Raw genomic sequence first — 9,387 nt, forward strand, 5'->3', positions numbered from 1 at the left:
CTTGTATTGCTGCCATCAAGTCTGCTAAGCTGTAGTTTTGATTTGCCGCCTCTCGTTTCGATCTTCTTCTTTTTATTTTATATCCTACTTCTGACACCAATTGTTACGTCTCTGTATGTTTGTTTGTTAATTCTTCTATGATACAAGTCCTTTCTTAAATAAAACTTGTTTATTCTTCCTCAATATTACTTTGTAATGCACTTAATTTTCACAGTTACACATTATAGTTCACAACAATTCACTCACTTTCTACCGCGCTTTCTCCGCCAACTATAGTTCCGATCTCTGTATCTGCTATCCTCGTTTCCCGCCGACCGTAATCGCTGTCCTTGGTTCCCCACTCTTTCTGTTTCTCTCTGCCCTTGCTTCGTCTCTGTCTCTGCCTTGTCTATCTCTCTCACTGTCTAGTGCACTTATATACGATAATACCGCCTGTTCTAGAAGCTTCTAGACTCTCAACACGTGCTACCAGCATCACTTGACTTCCGCTGTCGTAACACACTAGCAAATCTTCTAGAATACTCGTCGCGTGACCCCCGCTGTCATAACAGTATTGTTCATTTGAGACATTATGGCATATGTTTTTTGGAATTATCATTTGCAGTTTTAGGCATTTTGGAGGGCTAGTATCTGTTATATAGGTAAACATCAAGTACTGGAGAATAGAGGTCATTGAATAAGTTCTTTATTGTTTGATCACTTCAGTAGATGTACTTGTGGCTCAAAAAGTGACCAACCCGAAGATGTTCTGCATATAGTGTTAATTCTGATATATTTATACTCCCAGGTACTTAAAATGCCTTATAAGTAAGTTTGAATTTAAACTGTATAGAAATAAATGAACTAAGAAAAGACAAAATTAATTTACGCAGAAGATTGCATGTTTTTGTATTTCTACACTCAGCTTATGACAATTTTCATTAATCTTGCACATTAGGTCAGTCTGCAAAAATAATTTTCTAAACTTTTTGTTTTTACTTTTCAATTTGTTTCTTCCTTACAGGAAATGCATACCTTTCGTGGGAATTGTGGAATGTTGTTCAATTATGATTGGATCAGTATTCCACTTGTGTACACACAGGTGAGAGTCAAATGTTTTTTTTTAAGTTATTAACTGATTCAGTGTTTCACTGTATTTTGTTTGTATTGTAGGAGATACATATTTTTGAGGGAAAATATGGAATGTTATTTAATTATGATTTGATTAGTATTCTTCTTGTTTACACATAATTGTGAGAAAATGTTGTATTTGTTTAATTCTACATGCTACTCATTAAATTTATGAACAAAAATATTAACTTTCATTATTGTCCTTATAGCTATGAAGAAGCTGGAATAAAATATTATTAATGGAAGATTAGACAGTTTTGTTATGTTTGTTTGTTGTTAAGCACAAAGCTACACAATGGGCTACCTGTGCTGTGTCGTGTCCACCATGAGTATTGAAACCTGGTTGTTTGAACCACTAGGGAGCATTTTGTTATGTTCAAGACAACTTCCATGCTTGCTTTTTCTGGTCAAGTTTAGTAATTATAGCTATAAGACAAAATTAAAATGAGGAACTATACATGAATTATTTTGATTACAGATTAAATTTGTCAAAAAACTTGTTATTAACTTTTCATAATGCATGAAAGTGTACTCTTTTAGCCCATTTTTACTTGGTTATTACTCCAATGATTTTCTGTTTTTGAAGGTTGATAGGATTATTTTAAATTTTCTTTAGATGATGTTCGGTGCTCAAAGGGATTGATTTTGCTTCTGTTTAATATAGAGGTCGACACATATGCTAAAATTAGAGAGATCAATCTCAGCTCATTTGTTTTAGTGTAATATGATTTATGGTAGTCACAAAACATGAAAATCTAGCATTCCAATAAACATAGTTAAACATTTATTTTCCTTTTACTGTATTGTGAAGATATTTGACTTTAAGTTACAGATAAGTCATTCATTTTTCATTACCTCTATACAGACTTTTTTTTTTAACTCTTATTGATCTGAGATTTCCACCTCTTATAATGGTGATAATATTAGTCTCAGACAAAACCACTCCTATGGTTATTATATGTGAGTTGCTTAGTACCTTTAGTCTGACAGATTTTCATAAGATTCAACAGTACACATTAATTGATAATGAATTATTGTGTTTACATCTGCTTCTTTCAAATGATCAAATAAGAAGTGAGCTGTAACATGCCAGTAACATGCTTAGTATAAATTCAGGGTTACTAACAGTATCATTACTTCCAGGTGGTAATGTGTAGTATTCAACCTCAAAATACTATTTTTATTAGTTTCAAGCAACTAATGCTTAATTTTTTTTATTTTGTTTTGTATAGGTCGTTACTTTAGCTATTTACACCTATTTCATTGCTTCAGTTATGGGGAGACAGTACTTGGATCCTGAAAAGGGATATCCTGGTTATGAGGTTGATCTGTATATTCCTATATTCACTATCTTGCAGTTTTTTTCTACATGGGTTGGCTGAAAGTAAGTTAAAGTTTTAAATGGTTATAAATTAGATGAAAGTTGATACCTTATATTTTGTTTGGATTGTACAAGTTAACTTGTTTCAAAATTAATTTTAACAGTTAATCAAAATATGACTCGCATTAACATAATGTGATTTGTGAAACAGTTAACACTTGAAAAAATAAGAAATTCCATTTAACACTTCACTGAATTGAAATATTTATGTATATTATATAGATAACTTAAAATTAAGCTTACAGGGTTTTAAAATGAATTTGTATCTGGAACCAAAACTATTAGACCTGCTTTGAAAAGTGTTTATTTTGTAATGTTTAACTTAGTTTATAATATTTTCAAAATATGCCATTATAGCTTTCCTTTAGTTAAGTTATTAATCCACTTGTTCTAATATCCATGTAATATTGTATATGAGTAAGTAACATGATTTTATTTGTATATGAAAGCTCTAATATTATTTTGTCAATATTTTACAAATATTATAGTTCACACTCAAACAAATTTTTAAAATATTATAATGCATGACTTTTTATTCCTTTTCTCTACTTGATAGGTAGCAGAACAGCTGATTAATCCATTTGGAGAAGATGATGATGATTTTGAGTTGAACTGGTGTTTGGACAGAAATCTTGTGGTGAGTTTATGGTTAACAGCAATACAGTAATCACATTGTAAATCACTTCTTGTAGGAATTGTCTAGTTTTCAATGTAACATTTGAATAGATATTTTCAATTTGTTAGCAACAGTGTAGTTAAGTGTCCTACTATATAACTATTTAAAAATTTCTTGATATTTTTTGCTAGATATTTATGACATATGATGCTGAAGAATCAGAATGTTGACATGCATGATAATAAGTTTTACTGGTTGTGGGAATATATGTGATTTGTTCTGACATAGTTACTTGCTTTCAAAAGATGAGTAGTTTCTTTCTACTTATTCTTTTTTTTGTGGAAAGATCATTGGTTTCTTCCTACCTAGTAACATACCATAAAAACCCAAGTGAATTTTTTTCTGCTTAGTCATTTGCTGTGGTAAGATAGGTGTTTTTTTTTATTAACTAGTCACTTGTGGGTGGTCTTTTCTTACCTAGTCATATGAAGTAAAAAGATGGGTGATTTATTCTTACTGAATCACTTAGCATAGAAAGGTGAGTTGTTTTTAGTTACCTATTCACTTGTAGGTTTTTGACTTTTCCCTAGTTACTTTTTATAGAGAGATGTGTTATTTTTCTTCTTATCTATTCACTTTTAGAAAGATGGGTGTTTTTATTTTTTTGTTTTTTTTTTACCTAGTCATTTGGTGGAAAAGATGGATAATTTTTTTTTCTTACCTAGTCACTTATAGAAAGATTTGGTTATTATTTATTCATTTTTCCAGTTATTCTGTTAACTGATGGTATTATTGGAATAATGATTTTTGTGTTCTGATAACTGTTGCCAATGTAGTTTTAAGAGTGGATCTTGATATTACTGTAAATTCATATAACCCGCTGAACTGTACAGTGTTCAGTAATCTATGGCTAAATTATATCATGGAGATGTTCCTGGTAATTGCTGAATTAAATTCTGTATCATTCATCATCATTCTTTAAACTGAGAATATTAATCTGAATTTGAACAATATACAAAGTGTAATTATGTTTTAAAATATTATCTGTGTACATATAAGCACAAATGTATATGTGTGTGTGTCTCTCTCTCTCTATCTCTTTCTTTCTATGTGGGTCTGTTCCTTATGCACGGCCACGTCTTTATAGCTACAAACTCCAAACTTAAGGTACAGATGAAACTTTTTTGTGAGAAGTAACATGGGCTATGTGGCTGCAGCCTCAGTGGTCATTTTGAGGTCACAAATTGAGGCCAAAGTGAACAATATATCAATTTTTGGCAAACAGGGTGACTAATTGGTCTTTAATTTAAAACTGCCAGATTTTTATGATAATGTGTGATCAAGAGGACTATTATTTATGTTTCTTCTCTGTGAGAGGATTTCTAATCATTCTATACATGATCAATTATGTGTTAAAATGATTTAAAAACTTTGTGAAGCCTTCACTTGCTTCTCTGCTCTTTCCATTCCTCTCTCTTTCTTTTACACATGTATGCCTATTCTTTAACTCCCTTTAACTGAAAAAAGATTAGTGCTTCCTCTCAAACATGTGCACACACTCCCTCAACTAAATAGGCTTGCTTCAGCCATATCTTTTGCTTTACTTATGTGTACTTCCAAGAATCAGATATACATATGATTACTTTACAAAAATGTTTGCTATCGGCAAATTTTCATTTATGTTGTGTTGCAACAAGAAGAGAATAAGTCAATTCTTCATTAAATCTAACAATAATAAAGTCAGAATGCTGTAAATGACACTTGACCACACAGCAGAAATCAGGATGCCAAAAGGTAGGAATTTTGTTTTGGAAACTTGAAATGTCATGCAAAGCACATACAAGAAGCAGGAGCAATGTACCGGGTTTTGCTTTGATTAAAATAGCTTTAGCAAATTTATATATTTTTTTTGCACATTGTCATTTTTCTTGCAAAAAAAAAACCACAATTAATATGGTTGATTTAATGAAAACAACTCTGAATATTAAAAACCTTTTTTTATCTGAGCAGTGCTGGGTACTCTGCTAGTTAATATTAAAAAACAGAACAGTTATGTTTCATAACAATCTTAATCTGAACAATGTACAAGTTAAGCACTTTCTTGTTTAGTAACTTCAACAATGCACTAAGTACAGTTTTATATATATTATATATTCTTAATAATTTAGTAAGAGTTTTGTATTAAGTTCGGCCATAACTAATGTCTTTAAATTTCTTCCAGATATCCTTCTTGATAGTGGATGAGATGTGTCAAAGACACCCTCTTCTTACTAAAGACCAATACTGGGATGAATTAGAACCTCAGCTTCCATACACCAAATCTTCTGTTGCACTTCGCACTCAACCTCACTTAGGTTCAGCAGTCAACTTAGAGTAAGTCAATGAATATGTCCTTTTATATGTTATTTGTAAAAAATACTGTTAAAGGAAATATCCTATAACACATTAACTTACTTGTGATAAATATTTAGGTATAAATATGTAAATAATTCATAGCAAATTGACATAAAATGCTTGTGAAGGTAAACTGTGGGCCTTGAAACAGATAATTATGGGAACATCTGTACAACAAGTGAATTAAAGGTTTTTGTTAAATGTTAGCAATTGTGGCTTTTTAAATTTTTGTGTTAAGGCATAATATGAAAATGCTGGAAAGTTTAATAATAGAATATTACTGTTTTATTTATATATTTTTGGCTTAAATTACAGCATTAATCTTGAAGAAGCTGAATTTGTTCCAATGGAAACTATCTTGGAAGAAGATGATAGACCAGATATTTTCTACAACAGTCCTCCAGCTAGTCCAAGTACAGAATTACTTTATCCAGGCTTTCCTCAACCGGATAAACCAACCACTCCAATTATTGATGAAAGTGGGTCTCACTCAGGTGTGAAAACCTTTCCAGACTTCCCAGGAAGTAGAATTTTAAACATGTTGATTGGGCACAATAGCTCTGAGAATGTTGCACAAACTCCAAAGAAAGAAGGAAATTTCATGCCCAACTTACTTCTGAAAACTCCAAGTCGGAAATCCCGTTCCAGTTCTGTGAATGAGAATTTGAAGAATCAACAGAACGAAGCACATTGTGATCATCAGGTGGATACTGTACAACAGAAACGTCATGGTGGCTCTAAATGGGATGTTGTAGAGACTATGGAGGAACGAAAATCACTTATTATTGATATTCCAGCTGAGGAAAATCCTCCAGATGGGCATAATACTCTCTCTGAGTTATTGGACACAAAAGCAGAAGGTTGTGAACCAAATAAAACTGTAATGAAGAGTTCGGATGAAGATAAGAAGATAGCAACTTTTGAAGAACAGGGTCATCCTCATAAAGATACAGTTGTAGAAATTGGGTGTGGTTCAGATTCTCCAACACAAGTGCAGTCACCCTATGAACCAACATCTTCAAGAGAGAGTCTTGCTGTTTATTCAGAGAGTAACCAAAGCACTGTTAGTAGTTATACAGAACTTATAGGGAAAAAGTAGCTATTTTTAGCATCACTTTTGCTTTTCATGCTCGTGTAATGTGATGATGTGGGAAACCTATTTATTTCTGTTTTCTTGTTTAATGTACTCAAGCTATGATGATTAAATCAATTTGTGACATTGCTTATAGATTGTCACACTGTGTGTCATCAGCTGTTAGGTAATTATTGCTTTTGTCTTATATTTCTGAAACAAGCCATTTCAGGCAATATGATCATAGTGGTTTAATGTGAAAATCAAACTTTATTTTAAAACTATATTGGTTCTACAGCTAGGGTAGAGTTTTTAACGAGATGTTTCAATATGCTTTTTGTAAAAGTTGTGTTTTACTGAGTATAAAAAGTCTGAAGAAATTTTATTCTCCTACAGTTAATACAAACAATTTTTGAAAACTGGAACCCAAGAAATCATTTATGCTGCATACTATAATTAAGGGTACTGTACTTATATATATGTCATAGATAATTTAGAAAATACATGAGGTCTTTTCAAAACACCTTCAGATAAAAATTGGTTTTTGAGACTGATAACAGAGGAAAATGTTTTATGATAAGCATTGTTGGTTGAAATGTGTTTAAACATATTACAAGGTTATATCTTTATCAAACTTCATTGAAAAAAGTATTTTCAGAGGCTTGATGTTACAGAAACTTCATTTTCAATTGCTTGCATTATCAGGGTGATGTAATTACTATGTAGAATCTGTGTAAATGGGTATTAGATGGTTTTATTTGCATTGCCACAACTTTTCTATAGAGAACTTTTTTTTTGATAGAGATAATGTGAAATTCTTTCACTTGTTTTCAGTAGGTGTATAATGTTTTGTAATTTATGTAGGTAGATGTTATGTTTAACATCGAATCAATTCTTTGATTTTGGAGGCTTTCTGGATGAAATATTGCTGTGATGAAAATGTCATAAAACATTTTGGGTGATACCATTGCTTTGGTTGTATCCATAGTTATTGTCTAGTAAATTTCAATGACGTCCTCAAACTTTTTCTTAAAACGTTTTTATTTTAGTTACATCATAAGTTTTTTTTTTTTAAATAATTTTAAAAGCAATGTAAAAAATTTCTTCCAGAACCAGTAATAGTGCTTTTTCACTGAATTGTATATGTTATGATAATTTCAAGTAGTTTTTGTATTTTTGTTGAAACATTACTATGGTATTTATGCCCAATGGCTTCTTAAGTAATCACTACTATGATAACCATGCCAAAGTAATTCTTGCTAAATCACTAATACGGTAACTATGTCAAATTTATTCATGCTTAATCAGTAATATGGTAACTGTTAAATTATTTCTTGCTTAAAACCCTACTATAATAGCTGTGTCAAATTACTTCTTGCAAAATCACTAATATGGTAACTGTGGCAAATAATTTCTTGTTAAATGATTATTATGGTATCTGAATCAAATTATTTTTTGCTAACTCATTACTATAGCATCTGTGTCAAATTATGTCTTGCTTAAATCGCTAATATGGTTACAGTTTCAAATTATTTCTTTCTAAGTAATTGCTATGGTATGTCTGTCAAATGTTTATTAGCAAGTACCATAAACTTGTAATTACTTAAGGAAAAACAATTGTTGGTTGTTGTAGTTAACTATATCAGTATTAGTGGTAAGGTTTTCAATTAAGTTTTAGTGCTGTTGAAACACGTTCAGCTTGTAAACATTAGCATCTTGAAATAATCACGACAGAATGGCTGATTATTCCATCCAGTATGAATCATGACGTTCATTCGAAACAATAATCATTAATGCCATTTCAGTCTTACGAAAAAATATATAAGAATTCACAAGTCTTCGTAAAAGGAAATGGCAGGACTTGTATTAAGTAATTATAAATTTTAGTTGGGGGGGGGTGAGTCTGGATAATCGAGGAAAGGATGGTTATTTAAGCACTGATTAATATTGTGAGAGAAGATAGTGGTGAAGAAAGAGATCGTTATTTTACAGTACGCTCTTTAATTTGTTAGAACAGGAATGGTGAAAATATCTCATGTGATTTATATTAGTGTATTATTTACTTTTAGAATCAGAAAAAAAAGATGTTAAACTAACATAATGTAAGTACGAAAACTGAAAAAATAAAATCAATTGAAAAGTTTCTGGAACTAGTATCAGTCAATACATCATGATGTCTCCAATTTTAAGGGTCGTTCACTATGGTTCTCACCAGAGGCGTAGCCAGGGGGGGGGGGCAAGGCTTAGATACTTTTGTTACAGTGGTTTAGTTTTGGATTTAGTGTGGGTGTAAGTATATATATATATATATATATATATGCAGAACCTTTTGATGATCTACAGCTTTTAAAGTTGATATATTGTGTAAGTACCTTTGAAGATGGTGGACTTCTCCTCCACCTGGTTATCCAAATATACTTTTTATTTTCAATGTACATTGTACGTGAAATAGAAGTAAGTATCGACACATTGAAAAGAAAAGCACTGGAGATTAAGAAATAGTACTAATGTATATAGCTTCATACAGTTACTTATCACCAAACTGAAGCTGAGACTTAAACTTAAGGAAAGGTTTATAAAGAATTTCTAGGAAATTGATATAATACAGGAAGAAATTTAAACAATTCAAAGGTTATCCCGTTGACGAGTACTGTATGCCTTTCTGGACCGATTGAAAAATGAAAATGCTAGTTTCTGAAAACATTCCTTAAGTTTCTAACTACAAAGTATCCTTAAATTCTTAATGAAATAATATAATTCAAACAATTTAATAAACATTTATGTCAGTATTCATGTGATATAATTTATAGAATT

The 9,387-nt window shown here is 31.1% G+C and overlaps 1 pseudogene; it reads left to right on the forward strand.

Annotated features, from left to right (window-relative positions):
* The first annotated feature begins 984 nt into the window (after positions 1–984).
* LOC106474772 lies at positions 985–8,349 on the forward strand (annotated as a pseudogene).
* The last annotated feature ends 1,038 nt before the right edge of the window (positions 8,350–9,387 follow it).

Source organism: Limulus polyphemus, unplaced genomic scaffold (assembly GCF_000517525.1).
Source record: "Limulus polyphemus unplaced genomic scaffold, Limulus_polyphemus-2.1.2 Scaffold7668, whole genome shotgun sequence".
In the NCBI taxonomy this organism is placed as follows: Eukaryota; Metazoa; Arthropoda; class Merostomata; order Xiphosura; family Limulidae; genus Limulus; species Limulus polyphemus.